The following is a 23124-nucleotide window of genomic DNA, read 5'->3' on the forward strand; positions in this document are numbered from 1 at the left end:
TCAAATTGGGATTACGGTGTGCTTGTAAGACATCTCTGAGGCCTAATTGGAATTCCATTTCTATGGAGATTAGATTGGAACCTGCAACAAGGAATAATAAAGCAAAATACTAATGCATTTCTCCTTCCAAGGACTGTTATAGGACATTTTCCTCCACTTGCTGTGAACTGTTATTTCGGGAACTTCCAAGTATATTGTGTTTTGCATGATAACACGTTGAGAACTAACTGCTTATTTGATTCACTGTCTTCATTAGTGCACCAGTAATTAAAAACTGATGTTATTTCTTCCCATTGAGTTTCTTTTTCCTTTTTTGGTGTTTCTACTATTTTTTTTTTTTCTATTTCATGAATTGGTTTGGGCATTACTAGTGATTTGTGCAAATCTGAGCAAAAATCCAATTAAGAATATGAGAAGTAGACCCCAGCAATTGTAAACAATGTTTTTTGTTTGTTTGTTTTAATGACTGGCTCTCTGAGAGAAATTTCTTTTGCTGTCTATCCTCCCTTCCCTTTGAGTTTTAGAGTTAAATTGGAGTTTCAAGAAGTGGGGAAAAGATGAAGATGACATTGTTCTACAACTGTAATTATATTCTGATGTTTTGTATAGGGAGGCGGTTTTGAGTAAAGATACTTCTGGTCATTGTGATGTGGACCTTTAGAGAGAGAGTAGATAGAATTTTGCTAAATACTTTGGTTGTTGATGTTGCCCTCTGTGTCTTTCCTACCTCTCTCTTCCCAATTCCTTAATAGAAAAATTAACTTACAAATCTCCTGCATTTAGTAACTAAAGTTCCTCCCAACACTTGGAGGGGGTGTTAGTACCTTCATTTTACAGATTATGAAAATAAGCCTTAAAGAGAAAATGACTTGACCAGGATCACCTGTCTAAGGAGACAGAGAGAGAGAAAGACAACAAGCCACGTATCACCCTGAGAGGGATGGATTCTAGGGGCTATGTCCCAAATAAGGTGAAAACAAAAAAAGAAAAAGAAAAAATAAAACAATTACACATACCAGGAAATAAAACAGGTCCAGGATCCAAAAGATGAACTGGTTTAAAGTTGAAAAATAAGTCTTATTGCAGGACCAGAATGACTAAAGTCAAGCCACATTAGAAATTAGGGGAGGCTACGGATTTGCAAAATATATTGGAAATGCCTAGAAGCAACAGAATACCACTGATAGGAAGAAACAAGAGATCAGGTGCCAGAATATTTGCTCCAAATTTCCTTTTTGTTCATATTATTATGACTTTTACAATGTAAAGCACAAATTATTTATTCAAATACAAAATACCAATTAATTTATATATTCATGGCCTATATATTTTGAATTACTGAAGTGATGCATGATTGCTGTAGAAAATGCAAACAATGCAAAAAATGTAGAGTAAAATAAAGTCTCTATCAACTTTCTACATAATTGTATATATGGTTATAGAGCTAGAGCTATAATTATAGCTGAATACGCATAGACATAAATAAATACATTGTTCCATGCAAGATCACTTGACTTGTATTTAAGCATTAAAATAACTTATAAAGTCATTTGCTATTTTATGAAAATTATTAGAAGGGCTTGTTCGTCCATGTACCACATGTTCTGGCGTATTTTACTTGTATGAAAAACAAGTCATAGTCCCCCCCCAACCTTTAGCACGGTTTCACAACTACTTTCTCCTCAGAGGAAGTATTAGAGGTTCATAGCCATCATCTCTGAATTGAGAAATAAGCTAAGGTGTATGCATAGCTATTGAATGTAGGCAAATAAACATTAGCTAAAACGATCACATCTTAACTGAAAATTTTCTTTCTTTTCTCTATACTACTTCCTATATACCATGGCTCTGCATCTTCTCCTGCACTAGACACTATTAGTTTTTCACATATTAGTACTTTTCATGGATTTACAGTATAATTTCATTGGGGTTTTAATGTGGATTTTCTTGATGACTAACACTGATCATCTTTTCTACATATCTTTTACTCTTTGAGCATCTTCCTTCATGCATTGTTTATTTGATTCTTCTGCCCATTTTTATATTATGCCACCCTCTTATAAGTTGTGAGAATCTTTTATATATTCTGGTCACAAGTATTTTGTCAGATATGCATATCAAATATATGCTCCCAGTCTATGGTTTGACTTTACATTTTCTTAATTGTGTCTTTCAAAGAGAAAAGGTTGCATTTCTTATTTTTTTAATTTTTGTATTTTAATAACACATTACTTATCATGGTTTTTTTTTATGATTTGTGCTTTCTGTATCCTATTTTTTCTAGATATTTTACAGCATTAAGCTTTTACACTTTGACTTGATTTTTGTTCAGGTTCAGGATAAGAGCTGAGATTCAATCTTTGCCTATGGACATCCAACCAATGCTGCACCATTTGTTGAAAAGACTTTCATTCCTTCATTGAATTTCATTGGCAACTTTGTTGATCATCAATTGACCATGTATGTATGGAAATGGTTCTCAATTCCCAGTTCTGTTTCATCGAAAATTATTACACTCACCAAGGCCTTAGCTGCTGTAATTTTGTGGTAAATCTTAAAATCAGAAGGTGTTGGCCTTTATTTTTGTTATTCTATTTAAAAATTGCTTTGTCCATTTTGGTCATTTGAGTTTTTAAATCTCTGCTCTGCTGATTGTTTATGGAAATGCACCAGACCTAATCATAAAGATTAGAAATAATAAATCATGGTACATTTGTATGAATGTTGCATAATGAAATAAAATGATAGAACATGAATGAATCTTGCAAACATATTGTTGAACACAGGAAGCCAAATTAAAGACAAATGATTCCATTTTAAGAAACTTTGAAATTGGCCAAACTCATACAGGGTGGTACAAAAGTAGGTTTACAATTATGAGTATGCAAAACACAGAGTTTATTCTTGTATTTTTATTTATTAATTATTATATTATATTTCTATGAATAACTGTAAACCTACTTTTGCCACAGCTGTATATGGTGCTACAAATCAGGACAATAGTCATTTTGGGAAGGAATGGAATTAGTGACTAGAGGAGATTAGAGATGGGCTTCTTAAATGCAGTTAATATTTTATTCCTTGATTGCAGTGTTGTTCATAACAACCCTGGTATGTACTCTTTTCTGTATATAGGTAATATTTCAAAATTCTTTTTAAAATGGAAATGAATACACTTCTAAATTTATGAAGGAATGTTTGTTTGATAACTAATAAACATACATTTTATTTCATGTGGTATATATATATATATATATGAGTGTGTGCATAACACCTAGTTTTAGATGTATCTATTAATAAAGTTCATGTAAGAGTCAATAAGAAGAAACGTTGTATGTATTGATCATTAAAATAAGAAGTTATTCAGAAACACCAATCCCTGAGTCTTTCTTTCTAAAACTTTGTAACTTGCCATCTCTAGTTTTCAATATTTTTCCTTTTTTGAGAAGACAAAGACTCCAGTACTAATCTTCTGCCATATTTCTCTAGATCTGACCCAACTGTCACACTATTCCAAAATACTAGCTGATAAAACTTCTGGTGTCACTCCCTGAGGTGCATACACATTTTAACAGAACTTCCTGAGGATCAACCAGCCTTTAAGAGATGAAATGCATGTGTCATGAGTGCTGGAATTTCAGACTCCATGAAAAGAGACAATGAGAAATTCTGTCGGTCAGAAAGAATTCTATTTGGCTCTTGAATTAGACTTTCACGCCAACTTTAATGAGTGACCTCAACGTGAGCTGAGCCATTCAAGTTCCCCTAAACTATCTTCAGTGCAAGTTTTAAAATCTCTTGCACTTCATCATGTTGTAAGCTTTATAAAACTTTATTTTAAGAAATTTAATAGATTGTTTATCATCATAGAGTGTCATGGGTAAAAGGTAAACCTAAAAGTTATATAACTCAATCAGTACATTGCTTCTTGCATCCTTCTGTATTGCTGAGGAGCATTCATTCAACCTTCTCTGCGCATCTTTAGGGAACTTTCTACCTCCCAGGGAAGTACGTTAGGTTTCAGACATCTCTAACCACATATTCTCCTATTATTATTCTAATAATCATCTTATAATATATAAAACATTTCTTATAGTTCTTCCAAATAGTTGAAGACACACATGGATCTTCTGAAAGTCTTCTTTAATAGTTTAGAGTTTGTTTATCATTCTGTTCTTCCATCGTTGATCAGGTTCTGCTCTGTCAATACCTTGCTTTAGGTTTTATACATAGAGCGCTAGGGTGGTTTCACACTCGGCTTTTCAGAGCTAACATGTTAGCTGATAGTGATACTGCACTTGGAATTAGAGCAGTTGTGGCTAAGTATCCGCTTGCTTAATTCCAAGTGCAGTGACATGCTCACTCTTCATAGGGCTTTTCATTGCATTTTAACTGGTTTCTTCTACACTGACACCTAAAGAGAAGAATGGATCACAATCAGCTAATATGTGTCTTCAACTATTTGGATAAACCTCTTATCTTCTCTGAGCTTGGGTTTGTCAGTCTAATAAGCAGAGGTAAAAGTATGATTTGTGTTAGAATTTTTTTTTTGAAGATAGCATAGGTGAAAATCCCTGAGAGGGCACCTGACATATAGTTACAGTTCAATATGTGCTGTCTGTCTCCAAATCACAAAATAATATGAAATCAATATTTTGGTCATCATGACCTTTCAACAACCTCCAAGAATTATGCCAGATGGCAGATGCTATCTTCTGGCCATAAAAAATAGAACTGGTCATAAATAAAGGGTGTGTTATTCATGTTCTGTCTGCCTTCACCACCTGCTATCACTTGGCATAAAATGTAGGCTTGAGAAGTGGGAATTCCTCTTTCAGGTATAATTTACACTGACATTAATTCTCTCACTGAGTTCTAGATATATGATGTTGGAAAATGCTGACTAACTGAACACTTAAATATTCAGTTACCATTAAATTATAATGAACGTAAAATCCACATTAACATCTCATTAAACCATTATGACTAGCGCTACACAATATATACTTTATCATCTTAGATACCTTAACATGTTTTTACCTTTGAGGCAATTGAGTTCATTAAAACTTCTATTTGCTTAACTGATTATAAGAACTTTATGATGCAGAATGACCAACATTATTAAACTAATTTCTAAAGTATTTTTTTTTAATTAAATACTCTATCAATGAAGAATTATTTTAAGAAATACCACTTTTGAAGAAAAAACAGAAGCCTGACTGGGGTACAAATTTTGGGAGGATTTATGCCTAGATCAATATAATATAAAGAATTCAATTCAAAGGCAAAATACCTAGACATCCTAAATTACTGTACAAACTATTTTGTCTAGGGAGGTGAATGCCTATATTTATAACAAAGCCTTACTCTTCATCCAGATCATAGGTCTTATATTTATATTAACATTTTTTACTAATATTGTATTGGGTTGCCCAAATAGACCATTTAGTTTTTCCATAATAAAAAACATGCTTTTATTTTTAACAATACCTTTATGATTTGGATATTTTGAGTATGTCAGCTACCTTCTGTGTTGATTGTTCTCAATTAATGTCTTGATTTTATAGCTGTCAACTTCAATTGGTCTACTGAACTGTGGAACAACATCCAGTGAGAAATCTCCAGCATGAAACTTCACAAACTACATTTGACACGTTCTATCAGTCACAGCGCTTTCTCCATATACTGCACAAAGTTTTTTTGTGTGTGTGTGTTTCAGTTGTGTTTTTACCTTTCTTAAAATAATAAAGCATAATATGTCAAAATGTTGCATATTTTCTTCCATCTTCAATATTAAAATGGCTACACAAAAATTTACCAATTTTGCTAAGGTTTTTTAAAAGCATGCTGATATGACACCTGTCACAATACAATCTAACAAAATTGTTTCAAATGACGTTAAAGACAACTAAACGCTAGTAGAGCCATCTTACAGAAAAAAACAAATGAACTTCTTGGCCAACCCAGCATCAGCCAGATGCAGATAGCCATGTCACGACTTTTGGAATTGTGTGAGCAAATAAATTTTCACCTTAATAGAATGCAAAATCTGGACCTCTGTTTGAATCCCAACTCCATGCTTATGGAATATAGAATTTTGGTTTGTGACTTAGACTCGCTAAACTTCAATATAATTATCTATAAAATGGACACAACAGTGAATACATGCTGCACAGATCAGATATTAAAGGTCAAAAGGTAACTATATATAGCCTTGGCCAGGTGGCTCAGCTGGTTGGAGCATCATCCTGTACACCAAAATGTCACAGGTTTGATTCTGGTCAGGACACACACTTAAGTTGTCGGTTTAATCCCCTGTCAGGGTGCATATGGGAAGCAGCCAATTAATGTTTCTCTCGCATCAATGTTTCTCTGTCTCTCTCCCTTCCCCTCTCTCTAAGATTAATAAACATATCCTCAGGTGAGGATTTTAAAAAGATAACTATACATATATAATACTCATTAAATCAGCTTCAGTTGTTGTTTGCTTGTAGTATTTGTATTAAAAATTGATTAAGTGTATTCTAAAATTGTTAAGTTCTAACAGTAAGTTTCCTTTTCTACAGGTTTCCTTCACATCTATCTCTTTTATCACCTGAAATTGTATAATTCACTTGGGCTAACAGGTACATTTCCCCCATCCCAAGTGAGAAGGGAACTACAGATAGCAATTGTTAGTCATCGCACCGGAATAGTAATTAATATGTTAGGTTATTCTCCCTTGAGTGCCTCCTGATTGCTGAGTAATGAGAGAAATACTATCCAGTATTTCAGACGGAGTATTATTTTAGCAGCCAGGTCAGTATTGGGTAGAGTGCTGCAAAGAATAACATGAAAGTACTTTAAAATGCCACAGATTGTGGAGAAGAGTAAGGTGAAAGGAAGTAGCAGTATTAGTCACTGGAAACCTCTGTATTTAAAGGTGTTTAATGATCTCGAATACCTGTTTTGCTTTCTCACCCCTGTTGACCTCAGCCACCCATCCCTTATACAGCAAAGGCCTGGCTTGTCCACTCTGGACATCATTTATCCTGGGCACAGCCTCACAGGCTCCAACTGGGGAAGCTGGGCATGCTCTGGGCTCTGCTTTTAGCTGAAACTTGACAACCAGATCTTGGAGAAACTCATCAGGTTTCTATATTTTTATGTTGCCCTAAAATAATTAATACCTAAGTATGTATGATTCTTCCATATTTTGGAAGCCTGTTTTATTTCAGTCCTACTCCTATTGAGTATAATGAAATGCCATTACTATTTTTAAATTTCCTTATTTTAAGTTCCCTTATAGTAACTTCAGGGTAACAATTGAATTTATATGTTCTTCGAATGTGGTTAGGAATGTAACTTAAAATAAAAGCATGTTAGAAATTTTCTAATTTTAAGTTTACTCTTCACATGTTATATTTCTCATTCATAATCCCTCTATAAACAGTTATTTTTATCATTCCCATTTGGCATTTTAGGAAACTGAGACTCAGAAAAATGAAATTTTCTGTTTATTCAAATAATTATTTTGCAGTGGTACTAAGGTTTCTTTAATCTCTTTAATAAATACGCATTCAGTGCCTGCTCTCTTCCTGTCCATTATTTTAGAGAAAATGAGGCAACAGAAAGGAGTTGCTCTGATGTGGCTCATTCGGTAGTGAAGGAAGATGGACAAACATATACAGTATATGGAGAACACTGAAGGTTGTAATGTTATGAGAACAACTAAAATCCATGCAGTGTACTGGATAGAGTCTTAGGAATTAGTTTTAATTAGATAAGGAAAACAACCCACGCACTTGCAGTTAGCTCTTGTGTGGAAGAAGAAAGATGGAGCATATTTGATTGGATAAGCAGGAGGCGCCCAGGCATGGCTTTGCTGCCAGAGGTTGGGCATCGTTGCAGATTTGTCTGTCTGGGGGCCTGTGCAGGGTGAGCACCAAAAGCTGGGCAAGTAGGCTTAGCATGAAAGGCCAAGCAATCAGCTTATCATTATGAAAGATTTGAAAAAAGGAACCAGAGTAGATCCTAAGAGTTCTGATCCCAAGAATTTGTTTTTTTTTTTTTTTTTTTTTTTTTATTGTAGCTGTATGAGATGATGGATGTTAACTAAACTGATGTGGAAATCATTTTATAATATAGGTAAACCAAAACACCGTGCTGTACACGTTAAATCCATAGAGTGATGTATGTCAATTATTTCTCAATAACCTGCGGGTGGTGAAAGATAAGAAGGACACTGTAGTATTAGGCAGAGCTCTCAAGACGGAAGCGTATTCTTATGGACAAAGCTAAAGTAGCAAGAGTCAGGTGAAAACTGCTACTTGAAGGTAGGTGTCTAACTGTTTTAAAATCAAGTCACTTTGTCGGTATGAGTCTCAAAATGTGCCAAGTAGGAAGTGTTAAAAGTAACTGCATGTAGTGAGATTAGGCGGCAGAAACATGGCATGTGAATGTGATATGAAAATTACAAGGGTTTCTTCTAGGCACTCTGACTACCAGGCCAATGATTAAAAGTCTGTTTTGAGACATCAACAAATAATGAAACTCAGAGTGAATACCTACTTCGTGCCAGAGTCAGGACTTCCTCAGGGATTGATCAAGTGTGAGCAATCAGTAGACATCCATGACTTTTACTAAAAAGGATTGGTAATAAAAAGCTGGAAAGGATGTGTTGAATACTAGAGTAGGTTATTAAATCAAATAAAGAAAAACCTTGAGTGTAATGGATGTAACTCATCTAGAATGATATCCATATATGTCAAAAAATTAAAATTTTCCAAACTACTGTGTCATAGGCAAAAAGATAGAAAAAATACCAATGAGATCTACTTTATCAAATAAAATTAATATTTTAAGGATGAGGAAAGGCAAGCAAAGAAGAAAGGTTTTTTCCCATATTGTATTTAAACACATAAATTGAGAAATAGAAAGCAGTAAGATTTCAAGATTTTTATATTTAATTTTCATCAATTTGCTTTTAATCTGCCTAGGAATGATTTGTTTTCCTTTAATTTGTCTTAGCATTTTTTGAACATTTCAGATCTTCAAGTTAACATTTTAGAGGTCAACTTTTCAGCCATTATTTCTTCATAGATGTTTCTAACTCATTTTTTTGTCTCATGTTTTTTTGTGGTTGAAGTTATGCATAATTTTTCCAGAAACTAATGGAGGGTCTGTTCATTTTTCTTCTAAATTTTTATCTCTTCAGATTCAGTAATTTTTAATAATCTATCATCAACCCCACATGTTCCTTCTTCTACCTTCTATCTGACATTGATCTCATCCAGAAATATTTGTGTTACTCTAATCTTAAGTTCTTGAATTACCACATATTTATAGATTTTCCATTGATTGACTTAGATTTCCCATCCATTTAGGCCATGTTTTCTTTCACTTTGTAAACATATTTATGATGTGTGCATTGGAGTCTTAGTCTCCTGTATCCAACATCACTGGACTATTGATTATTATCTTGCCTCATAATGAGTTACCCTTGCCTTTTTATGCAGATATTCTAATGCACTTTGTTGTAAATTTGACAGTGTAGCTAATATAGCATAGTGGTCCTTGATTGTCTTATTCTGTAAATTCTTGGTGCTGTGAACAGTTAACATACCTGGGTTCAAGATTCAAGCAGTCTTTCTCTTGATATGCAGCTGCTGATACTGATATTCTTATGCCCTCCAGATGGTGTTTTTTAATTCTGGCTGCCTATGGTTCTTCTCTGTTCCAAGGGTTTGACCAGAGATGGACTCACCCTTTCTGTGGCTTCCTTGCTTCTTGGGATTTCACAAAATTATGTCTGCTCTGCCACCTATGGGCTCTGTGCTCTCATGTCAATTGTTCAGCTCCCTGAGTCAAGCATCACTGGGAAAACACTCACATAAGAAGATCATCCAACTCGTAGATTTGGCCTCACATAGCTCTAGCTATCAGGAGTAGGTTTATCTCTGGTCTTTACTTACATTTTTGCCATGTGCCTGGGGTCTCCCTGCACATGCATTTTGTTGTTTTATTTTGTTAAATTCTTACCTGCCAGGAAAGAATTTATTTTGGTAATCTATGCTCAAATTTGGGTCTCACCTCTGGGATAATTGTGCTGCCTGTATTTCTCCTCCTTCACATTTTTGGTTGTCATCTGGCTCTGAACTTGTGATCTCAAGTACCTCCACCTAAAGGGTCACTGCTGTTCACTCCTATTGCCACAAAGGTTGGGTCAGACCATTGGGACTGCAAGTGGCAAACTCACAATCCTTACACTTTGTGGTTGCAGTTTTTTGAGACTGAACTCTCCTCTGAATTCGGCTGACAATTGGATCCATTCCTATTTTTTAAATAATTGTTTAAAAAATAACCTTACCTAGTTTTTATACTTGCTATCTGCTGGGAGTTTGTGCAGAAGTGCACTACCTTTCTCCTCCTTTACAAGAAGAAATCTCAATCATACATTTTATGTCTGTTTTTGCTATTAGTTACTCAATAGCATATACTAAAATGTTAGTTTCTCCTTTTAATGCTGCCAGATTTTGCTTTATTTATTCATAGGGTATATGTTAGGTGTTTTCAGTCTCTAAAAGTTATATCATCTCTGTGAAATTGTATTCTTTTCATCACTGTAAAGTGATTGCCTTCATTCCTAACCTGTGTTTTGTCTTAATATCTTTTTCTGAAAATAATATTAATATGGGTCAATGGCATTATTTTTGTGAGTGTATTTATAGCACCACCTTTTTATATCATTTTAATTTGCCTTTTTGTGCCATGCTGTTTCAGATAAGTTACTTGTACACTATATACAACTGTATTTTAAAATCCATTTAAATAATTTTATTTTATGAGTTAAACTTATTTATTTTGTTGTGGTTAAGTGAAACATTTTTGTATATTTCAATCATCTCTTTTTGCGCTTCCTTTTGCCATATTTAATCTTCACCTTTTAAAAATTGATTGAGTTTTATTTATATCTCTTTAATCACTTAATAATTTTTAATGACATGTCAATTTTTAATGTGTATATTTGACATAAAATCTAAAGTAAATCATTACCATCCCTCTAAAAATTACTCATCTTTATGTTGTTCTTATATATAAATTAGACTATATTCTGATTTAAACCCTCCAAAATAAGCATTATTTTTATCTAATGCATTTTAAACTTATGTTCATATTTAAAAATTAATTCTTCAATTTTACTTCTTGTGTCCAAGTCCTTCTTTCATATGGAGGCCAGAAAACTATGTAAATAGCATTAATTTGCTAAATGAAGAGGCTTTTCCTGTAAAATTTTATACACAACTGAAAGGCTCTTTTTCAAAATGCTGAGATGTTATTCAAGAAGAAGGAAGTTGAGCTACTAATAAATCATCCACTTTAATTTTATTAACCACAGTTTTTTTGTCACATTTTTTAATGGTATTCCCTTCAATTTGCATTATTTCTATTTTTATTATTTAATTATTGTATAATTCTTATCCATATTTAAATTTTTTTCTACATTTCTTGGGGTAGAATATTGTTTTATTGTTTTTTTAAATATTTTTGGACTATTTTCTCTCTGTGCCTCTCTCTCTCTCTCTCTCTCTCTCTCTCTCTCTCTCTCTCTCTCTCTTTTTAGGGAATCCTGGTAATCCTGAAACAGCAGGTGCTACTTTTATGTTATTAATTTCTTAGTTTATCTGATCTATTTATCTATTCCAGGAAGGCTTTAAAAAAACAGATTTTATACATTGATCTTTTAGGCTACTGTCCAGTTGACCTACCCATTGATCTGTGTCTGTTTTGAGAACTGGTAATATTATATAAATAGTGCTGAGTGAGGCAAAGAGAAAAATGACCTTACAGAGAATCCATAAGCAAGACTTCCCAGGAGAAATTTTGTCTGCAGAAATAAGCATTCAATTTTTCACCAAGATACCTATCACCACTCAGCTAAAAGATTCATGTCCATCCAAAACAACACCTAATATTAATCAGTTTTGCCAGTTTTATTTGTGAAAATATTAAATTCATTTATACTATGGGCTATGGTTGGTTAATGATGTTCAAAGTATTGTGACTTTTACCTAAGGCACGTCTTTAATGACTTTGGTCTGTAATAATTGATTACTATTTATCAAATCAAATCTGTAAAGCACAGGTTATTATATTTCAAATAAAGATGCATTTTGAAAAGCAATATTTTAAGATATAACAAAGATAATAACATTTACCAAATACTTTAAAGACAAGCATCATGATTTAATTCTAAATAGAGCCCTTATGAAAGTACATAAGCTTCTGCTATCTGGTGTGACAGGAGAGTTGGGTGTTCCAGTTAATCTATAGCATGGTTCATGGAGCTGACACATATATCTTATAGAGATTGCCAACTTTTAAAGAATGGCTTTGCCATGAAATAAAACTCTCTCTGAAGCTATACTGAATGTGATTTAGCCTATATTTGGTGGTTTATTTATCAGTCCACTGAAATTTTTTGAGAAGAGAAATGACTCTCTATTTGACGTTCATGTGATTCTGACCCACTGTGTAGGCTTTTAAGTTATTGCTGCTAGAAACCACTAAAAAGAAGAAGGGAAATTTATTTGAACCCAATCAGAAATTGTAGAGGAGATGGTGAGATTTTAAAAGACAGGGATTGTGTCTTATTCATCTCTGCACCCCCAACACCCAAACCAGCGGTTCTCAAACTAAATGCTGTAGAAAATCACTTGAGAATAATTTTGTTTCAGTGAAGAGCCAGAGCCCCATTGCAAACCTATGAAGACCAAAATCCTGGGGAGTAGGATCTGGATTTTTAATCCAGCACCTGGATTATTGTTGTGGATGGTCCTTATCTTCCACTTTGAGAAAAATCTGAACTGTACTAGTGGCTTCTAAAGATTTAATGTATATATTGGTAACCTTGGGATTATATTAAAATACTGATTCTAATTTAATATGGCTAATGTTGAGCCTGAGATTTTGTATTTCAAAGGGACAGTCAGAGCTGCAGATGTATGGACAATACTGTGAATAGCAAGGGTTTAGAAACAATGCCTGATTCATAATAATGGGGAATAAACTGCTGTTAATTAGAAGAACATCTGTATCACTGTGCCTACACTAGTCCTAAGACATTTATTATGTCCTACACCGAAATATAAATCTCTTGTATATGTGAAATTCTTTTAATAATGCTTTCCTGCATGAAAGACATAATCCTCTATTTGCATTACCCCCAAAGCACCTGGTAGAATATCTGAGAAATAGAATAATTTTTGCTGAATGGATGTATAAACCAAAGAAGAAGTAAACTAATCAACCAATCAACTAACCAAAGAAGACATACTGAACAAATATGGGTTCTTTGGGACTATATTCTTAAATGGTAACTAACAAATACATATTGTGCATATCAGATAAGACAGGGACTTTTCAACTACCTCTGAGAACAGTGACCAGGACCATTAGAAACACTGGCTAACTCAATACCCAAAGCTTTTATGTTTTAAACTACCCACTCAGACACTATTTCTCACTGTAAAACTTTGTGATAATTTATAGATTTGCTGAATTTTTTAGTTGAAGGGATCAACTAAAGACTAACACATTTGTTTTTAAAAATTAGAGTCTCACAGAGGTTGCATTTCTCGCCCAAGTTTCAACAGCTAGAGGGTAAGACATATATTATTAACAATTCTGATGTGCTCAATTGATGTCTGATGTCTAAAGGTAGGACTGAAAATCTGTTAACCTAGATCTGTTGTGGCAGGTACCCAGATAAGCCTGTTTTACAGTGATTACCAGTCAAAATCAATAGGCCCATTACTCTGTCAACATTGACATAATGGTTTATGGGCAATAGTATCTATCAGGAGAAAATGTATAGGAAAATATTAATGATTTCAAAGCAGTGGAACCAAGAAATTCCAAGCACAGTGCTATGGGTTTTTCTGGACATTCTTTTATTTTTAGATGTGAAGGCTTTCTAGTTACTCTATAATTTTGACATATTTCCTATTCCTGATTGGTATTACATAATAACGTTTATTAGAGCACCATGAAACCTTCTTAAACTGAGATGGATAGAGAAGAGTGGAAAGAATATGATTTTCTAGCCATACAGGAATGGTAACTAAACCTTAGGTCTTTAAATGACAGCTGTGTGCAAATTCTAAAATACTAAATTTGGTAATTGTAATATTTATGTACAACCATATTTTAAAGAAAGGGGAAACTTTTAGGCTGAGTTTCCAGTTAAGGTGTAATTTTTATTAGCTTTCTACCCAATCTTGCCCTAATTATTTAACCACCTTTGCCCTTTAGTGCAGAAAAATTTCTATGATTTTGGTTTCCCATCACAAAATGATGTGTTTATCCTTTTCATCACTTTGTGGTCTCGTTCCTTTGTCTTATCGTCAGTCTACAGCATTTCTTTGTGTAAACTCAAACTCTCTACTTGCTTTTTAAAATTATTGTCCCTCTGATCTAAAGAATCAATCTCACCCTTCTCTGCACCTTCATCACTTTTCAGGAAGACAACCACTTCTGTTTCCTTTTCCAAACATGTCTTATTGCCCTTCTCCAGCTACAATAACACCATCAGACCCTTATTGATTTTCTTATCCAGATTTTACAAAGGAAAAGTTGCTGATCACTCTTCCTTCTGCTCATCACTCTTTCACTCTTCAGCCTGCCTCCATTAGACCAGCCTGGACTGAAAAGTGCCCTTCCTGAGGTCATTATTAATGACCTCTTATTCCAAGACCAATAGATTTTTTTTTTGCTCTGATCCTAGTTCATTTTTTTGCTGTATCTGACATTGTCTTGAAAATGTATTCAAAGTGATGAAAAGCATGAACCTATAGCCAAGATTAATCTACCCAGCAAAGCTATCACTTAAAATAGATGGATGGGCAGATAACGTGCTTCCCAGACAAGGTAAAGCTAAAGGAACTCATCATCACCAAGCCATTATTACATGAAATGTTAAAGGGACTTAGTTAAGAAAAAGAAGATCAAAACTATGCATATTAAAATGGCAACAAACTCACAACTATCACCAACTGAATCTAAAAAATAAAAAACAAAAACAAAAGACCTAAGCAAACAACCAAAACAGCAACAGAATCATAGGTCTGGGGATCATTTGGAGGGTTATCAGCTGGGTGGGGGTAGAGGGGGGAAGGGGGAAATGGTGCAGGGATTAAGAAGCAGTCTTGGTAGGAACAAAACAGACAAGGGGATATTAAGAATAGTATAGGAAAGGGTGAAGCCAAAGAACATTCACGCATGACCCATGGACATGAACTGGGGCAGGGGTAGATTTCTGGAGGAAAGGGGGGTACCAGGCAGAGGAGGAAAAAGGAAAAATATTAGGACAACTGTAACAGAATGATCAATAAAATATTCTTAAAAATGTATTCTTCCTTGGCTTCCAAGACTCCACATTAAAGAGTTGTTATTAAACATTTTCAGCATTTCTTCAGGCCACTTCAATTGGCTAGTTTTTCTCTCATCATCCATGAAATGCTGATATTGTATAAATTTCCATCATTGGTCCTCTGCTCCTCTCATTCTCTATACTGTGTCTGAAGAATAATGTGCATAGGCATATTTTTAACTTTCCCCCCTAAAGGTCAAGACACTAATCTCTAAAATTTCTACCTTCAACTTGTATATTTTTTCTAAAGTATTTTCAAAGTATTTTAAATTAACTTGCAAAGTTTTGAAGCATTATATTCACTTGCTTGCTGACCATCAACATTCTAATATACCATAGGCACCTCAAAGTCAGTATGCGTATGTGGAACACATTGTTCTCTCATCTCGAGCTATTTAATTTTTAACGCCCTCCAGTTCAAGTTATAACAGCACCATTTTCAGATTTTCCCAAAGTAGGACCCTATATTCAATTGTAGAATTCTACCTTGTCTTTCATTCTATCCTCTAATTACTTAAGTTCTGTTAAGTTATTCTCCTAAGTGGTTATCTAATTCAGTGCTTCTTAGTCTTTATTAGGTATTATAGTTACCTTGGACCTTAGAACAATACTAATACCTGGTACTTAATTAAAACCAACCAGCGCAGAGCTTGGGTTGATGCACCTGGATAATGGTATATTTTAACCACCTCACTTTATGTATGTCTGAAGCAACGTTTCTTCCTCACCCATAGTCCTAGGGTAGGTTCTCACCCGCAGTTACTACAATAGTACACTCACTCTATACCTTGTCTACTCTCCCATCTGCCTCAACACTATCCTTCTCAGAGCTGCCAGTGAGACCCAGCTAAAAGATTTCTCAAAAATATCTATTTTCCATTTTATTCTATAAAAGTATTATACTTCTTTTACATAATTACTAAGATCCTCAAAGATCCAGATCCTGACTTCCTCTCCTGACTCATAGCTGTTACTTAAGATTTTCCACAGTATATCTTATTCATATACTTTTACTTATCTTGTTCCTTCTCTGTACTTTTCTTCCCAGTGAGCTAAAGCCTTCCTATTGGGAAAAACACTCACCAGCATGAAGTCTTTACATGACTCCCACTCGGCCACATGATAACGGGCTTTAAGTCAGAAACACTTTCTTATCAAGAGAAGAAGAGCTCATACAGCCTGTGCTGTGCTTACACCTTGTATGGGAGAATCTTTCCCTGTTAGAAACTTAATGAATACGTAATCCTTTGTTTTAAGCCTATATATCAATGGCCCCCAGGCTTGTCCCCAGCCTTCAGTATTTCAGATGCCAAGGGGGAGAGTCGGGAACCTTCTGCTGCACCAGGAGACAGGTGCGTGTAGGCACAGAGCCCTGCACTGCCTGCCTACGGATTCCTGCTGGCCACAGGCACCAGTGCCCACTATTGAAGCTGGTCTCGCTCTATTTCTTCTCTAGGCAAGTAAAGTGTTGTTTCCTCCAGCGCTTCACTGCACTGTTTTCTTCAGTCACTCCAATATCAAGTTGTCATGGGCAGAAGTGTGTGGACTTTGACTCCTGCTTGTCAGCCTATTGATGAGGCCTGCTGTTTTTCATGTAATTTGAGTCTTTCTCTGGAATTGGTAACTGGTGTGCAGTGTTATTTTTCTGAGATGGATAACTGGTACATTGTTCTCAACACCCCCGCTGGCATCATAGGGCTTGCTAAATGTTACCAGTGAATGAAGTTCCGATCAGCCCATCTCTGCTGAGAAGCCCTCCCTAGGTCGCCTGCCTTCTATACTAGGTTAGATCCCCTGCACTGTGCTCACTTCCATAGTTGAATGTGGCTCATTATATTGTTGTAATCATTTATATAAGTACCTGTATCTCCTAACAGAACTACTTGAAACTGGGAATTGAAGACTCATTTCTTCAGCATCTACTATAGTTCTGTAGTCTCTAGTACTTGTTAAATGCCCGAATAAATGAATTCATCAAGTAATCTATGCATCGGTTTGCCCCTTGCTTCTATCAGAATATTATATCTGCACTTGACTTGGTGCCTTGGCTGTCAGTGAATAAGTAAATGATGTCCTGTGTGCCTCTTTCCTGATGACCTTCCTCAGGCTCTTCATATACACCAAGGTCATTATTGTCAGCCTTATCCTGTGTGATGTCTTTCTCTTAGAACACATATTTATAGTAAAACCATCTTTATTATCTTGAATTATATCGATAGACAATATAATTTACACATATTATTTCAAATATAATCTTAATATCTTAATTAAAATTATAAAAGACAAATAAAAGGAAAGTAATATTTCATTAAATGTACTATATTTCAATAGATAAAACCTTGAGGACCGCTATGCTAGAAGTCACAATGAAGTAGAGGTACAAGTGTATCTATTATTGGTGAGTCTATACTCACCAATAATGTGGCATCTAGAAATGCAGACTGATAGTGCTGTGTTATATTTGTAAAACAAAACAACCAATGTCATTATCACCACCAGTGGCAGGTAGTATTTCTGAAGTATGAGGACAAATTTTGTTAAAGGGTTGAAATTGACAATTTGCCTTACGCTCTCATTGCTTTACTGCAAAGGTCATTGTATAGTAAAACCATGGAGAAACAATTTGTGCTTATATAAAATAGAATTATATTGTAGACTCATGCAAGCTTTCTCTGCCTGTTTAGGAAGGCATTTGAAAGTCATAAAAGGAATTGGACAGTTCTTTGTTCTGTTTGACAGTCTTCATACAATGACATTTAGCACCCCTATCCCACGCATTAAATGATCTTAGCAAGCCACAATCACTGGGAAACAAAATTTACAAAATGTTCCCCCACGTGCAGATTTTTCCCTTGGCAATATCAATTCTGTCTACATTCTTACATGCCCCTCCCCAACCCATCCTGACCTCCTGCCCTTGCTTTACTCCGTTTCCCCATCTCAAATAGTATTTTCCCTCCATGTTCATTCTGTCTACCATTGAAAAACTAAGCCATGCTAAGTAATGGCTGATTCATACTGGTCCGGTCTGGAAATTTCAAACTCAGCAGAAAGCACGTGAGGTGAGCAGCTCCGCATAAAGGGGCAAAGGGAAATGCACGGGACTTCTTTCTGCCCTGCACTTTATAATAAATAGCTAAGATGAAGGAAGGTCTGAGCACAACGAAGTCTATTTACAGCTTTAAGATGTACAGGCTCAGAAATGGGTTTGAGCGTTTCCCCCCTCATCCTGACTAAAAGAGTTTCGATGGCAAATTTTTGTAAATAAAAACATCTGTAGAATAAACAATAAAAATAATAATCCCATAGTAATCATGTAACATCAAGTAAAGACACACTAAATGCCTGCTATAGGTTTTACTCCAAAGCTTGATTTATTCTGAGAGCACTTAAGAGTCTATGTAAGTATAAATGAAGAGTTTTGCAGATCTGTTGAATTTGTTTTAACCTTTATATCTGTAGAGTTCTCTGGAGGGCTTAGCTGTAATTAATAATACTCTCTTGCCATGACCCATTTTCAGCTGAAAGCTAGTCTTTCCTAGGCTTACTTAAAAAAATAGAGGCACAAAAGCTTTCCAAATCTTTGCTAAAACCTTACATATTTTTCATCAGTGAGGTTTAAGATTCTCCCAATTCCAAAAAAAATCCAAGTTCTAATTTCTCTCATGTGATAATTTAATCCCCTCTTGTAATCAAGTCCATTTTAAGCTCTTTCATAGTATTAAACAAGTTCTCTCAGAATTTTTCTTTGTTTCTATGCTATTTTTTTCTGAGACCATGCTAAAACACTCTTAAATTCTAGCAGAGATTTTTAGTATTTCACAAAACATTTACTCAATTTTGATCCTTCTTAGTAAACTGTGTATCTGTGAAGAAAGAGTTCAAAGGGCAAAAATAAATGGCAGAAAGTATAATAAACTGAACACTGGATGACAAAAAAAAGTAGAGGGCTCAAATACTTTTATTGCTTTTCTTGTGGTAAATAAGATAAAAAAATATTAATCATGGTTCCTCCCACCTACACTCTGTGATCGCCAACAAGATGTGGATTGATTCAAAGATTTAAATGCAAACCCTTATTTTTGGTAGTGCTTCAAGAACAGCTGTTTAAACTATTACACAATTTTTGATGCTTTGATCAATACTAGTTTAAGCAAAGATAAAACTAGCTGCACAGAATGTCGATTTGGTACACAAAGGGGTCAATCCAGAGGCTTCTAAACAATTTTTTTTCTACAACCAAAATGTTTCAGTCCGCCACTTCAAAAGAGATCAATGTAAGAACACATGCCATATGTTTTGTTGAAGTCTCAGCCAGAAGAAAATATACCTATTATGGGATTTAAACCAAGATGAAATACAACAATCACAAAAACTGGCAAGTATTAGGCACTTGGAAGAGCTATCGATCGCATGCCTCCTGTGAACAGGTGCCTGACCAAGGCAATCTGGACGTGCAAATGGACAGAATGACACAGAAACTGGTTTTGTGGGGGGCAGGGGCGGGGTGGGAGGAGGTGCATAAGAGAGTATAATAGGAAAATGCTGCCCCATGGGGGCATTTGGGAAATACAGACTTAAACAGCTCAAAGTGATAATGAACGTGCTAAGGGCACAATAAGTGAGAATTAACTTAAATAACTTGCAATTAATCATGGAAAGATTCCCAGGCAATATGGTGTATGAACCAGCTTTTGTAGGACATGTCAGAGATAATGAGCAGGAATAACTACATTATGTACATTTAATCAACTGGTTTACCTTAGTTTGGTTAAAAAATACTAGATTTCTACTATGTATATATTTCTATTGGATAGTATAGGATGCTCACTTTCTAGGAGCTCATGGTCTAGTCTGGGAGTAATCACAGTATAAGAAATGAAGACAAGATTTCTCAAAACTCTGTTACGCCCTTCATAAATTAAAAAATATAGGGAGTACAAGCTGTGAGCCATTGGTCAACTATCCCCCAGTTCTCCAAGAGCTTACACAACTTACAAAATAGTTGCTTAAAGCTGATGTTCAGTCTCATCAATGCTTTACCTTCTAACCCTTCCTTGACTTTTATAATCCCAACAAAGTCTAACCTATTAATTTAATTAATGAGGGTAGTTAAGATAATGAAATCACATGATTTCTGCGTGCTCTTTTTCTACTAGGATATACATTTAATAGGCAACTATATGGACAAAAAATATATTATTCTAAACAATATATCAAGTTTAATAAAATTCATTTGTACAGTGTTCTGTGAAGAAAGAAAGAAAGAGAATTAAGAAGCTGTAGGTCTCCAAGAAATTCTTTGGGAAAATCTTGTTTTCATTGTAAAAGTAACATATTAATTTTCTGGTAACAGGTGAGGAACCTACAAAGCAGATCACTGAACCATTTTGTCTGTCCATACACTCATGTTGTGAACACACTTTGTTTTATCTGGACACTTCATTTTATTTCTTTTATAATGCCTTATCAGTATCTCTTTTCTGCCTAAAGCTGGGTTAAAATATTTTTTTCTTTTTTTGGTAGATATGCCAAAGAATTTACTAGTCATGTGAGGGTTATGCATCCTATATCTAATCTTTTTGTGGTTATATTTACAGATTTTTAAAAATGTGTTGTACAAACACATTTTTTATCAGTGTAAAAAATTAAAGAATAAAACATATTAACAATATGTAATTGTTATCGATAATGATTTCCCAAATAACAAAATGTCTTCAAATATTTTTACTTGCTCATTTTTTCTTCTAAAATCTTATTTTGATAAAGCTTCCTTTAATTTTTTTTTTAAATTATTGTACAGTTGCCTACTTGTTCCTACAAACCCTTTGTTAACAAGTACAATAATGTCATAGCTATCATAATTGTAATTATTTATACTTACCTATAAATACACTCTATACTCTTATCTACATGTTAATTTTTCCAGAATTTTATAATTAGTTTTCACTAGAGAATATCTTCAATAAATTGTTCAGAGTTAAAAGGGTTTTAATATCAAAACACATCTTTACTTTTTTTTTTTAAATGGTAGTTCTAAAATGGAGAGTAGAGTAGAAGTTCCTTTCCAGGTGGAGTAGGGTTTTTCAACATATTCTGTCATTTTCAGTACTCTTTGTGCTTTATTACAGATATAAATTACCTCCAAACACTACCATGTTATCCACCCACAATTGCCAATTTAGAAATCAATCTCCATGATTTCCTAACGTTCAAAAAACAAACAAACAAACAAATCAAACAACAAGAAAAACCACCGCATGTCTGTGTTTAGTCTGGAAGCAAACACTGGAAGTTGTTGCTCGGAGCTGTAGAGCCAGTGAGCTGGGCTTTAGTGCCTTCACATACTGTATTTTGTAGAATATCATTAGAGGTGAAGGATGTCATTATTTCATGAACAATTGCAAAGAAAAACTGCTGCCAATTAATATATGGCATTGCATGATTGTAAGATACTTTAAACTTATTAAATAAAAGTTTAACATATAAAAATATTTAAAGCCAAGAATTGATGAAATATGATGATGATTATCTGGTTGATTGCTCACAGTCCTCTATTCTCTATCTTCAGCTTTTGTTCTAAGATATTTTTGAGAATCTATTCTGTGAATTTCTGAAGAAAAGCACTATTCCTCTTACAGGCATTCACCTCCATCTCTTTCCTTAATCCTATTGGATTTCACTGTCAAAATTATTCCATTTGTTTTTTAACTTCTCCCAAATTCTTATTTGATGTAATGTGGCAACTCTTCTAGTCTACCAAAGAGTCTGTAGGGTTTTTCTATGTATTCTGCCATTTCTATTGGCATGTTTTTATTGACCCACTTTGAACAATAACCAGGCTGTTTCAATATATTGTCTCTGAATATCTTAATTTCAATTGTATATACTCTGCTCCCCTTCTCATCCACATATTTTCTTTCTACATTAGGCAATGGGCCAACAATGATTTTCATCTCAGGGAGATGAAGTTTTATTCCTCTAGGCAAAATTTGATTTTAAAATAAAGGCAGTCAAATTTCTCAGTAAGGAGCTTGGGTTTTTATAACTGAGACTAAAACACAGACATCGATTAATTCAAAACTTACATAATATCAACAGCTAAGCAAGAAAGTAACTCAAGACTTTCCACCTGGACATGTTATAACAACTGGTCATCTTCCTCTGTTCAATCCAGAATACAAATGATATGGACTAAAATAAGTTTTAAATATGCTTTTTCAAATTCCATGTTTTGGAACTATTAGTTCACAACCCTTGGAGACATGATACTCACTAACCATTCCCAACACCACAAATGTGATGTCTAAATCTTATTTCAGGGGCTCATAAACATCACACTACTCCTAGAGTAGGAGTGGGGATGCAGGCCGTATCCCCAAAGACCTCCTCTACGGCGAGCTAGCAGAAGGCAAGAGGATGACAGGGCGCCCAAAACTGCGGTTCAAAGACATCTGCAAAGAGGACATGACACAATGCTCCATCAATCTCAACACATGGGAAGTTCAAGCAGACGACCGCCTAGCCTGGAGGCTCGCGGTCAGGCAAGGTACGTCACGTGCAGAGGCTGCGCGCAACGAGGAGGCGGTCCAGAAAAGATCGAGGCGGAAGCAGCGTCAACAGCAGCAACAACAGCCATCTGCCTTCACCTGTACCAAGTGCGGCAGGGATTGTCACTCCCGAATCGGACTGCACAGCCATTCTCGGCGGTGCAG

The 23124-nt window shown here is 34.8% G+C and overlaps 1 protein-coding gene across 1 annotated transcript in view; it reads right to left on the minus strand.

The window, feature by feature from the left end:
• Positions 1 to 23124, minus strand: part of LOC149998728 (vacuole membrane protein 1-like) — a 67477-nt gene that overhangs the window by 38320 nt on the left and 6033 nt on the right. The gene's annotated exons all lie outside the window — the stretch shown is intronic.

This window comes from Furipterus horrens, unplaced genomic scaffold (assembly GCF_987537825.1).
Source record: "Furipterus horrens unplaced genomic scaffold, mFurHor1.1.pri manual_scaffold_11, whole genome shotgun sequence".
Lineage (NCBI taxonomy): Eukaryota > Metazoa > Chordata > Mammalia > Chiroptera > Furipteridae > Furipterus > Furipterus horrens.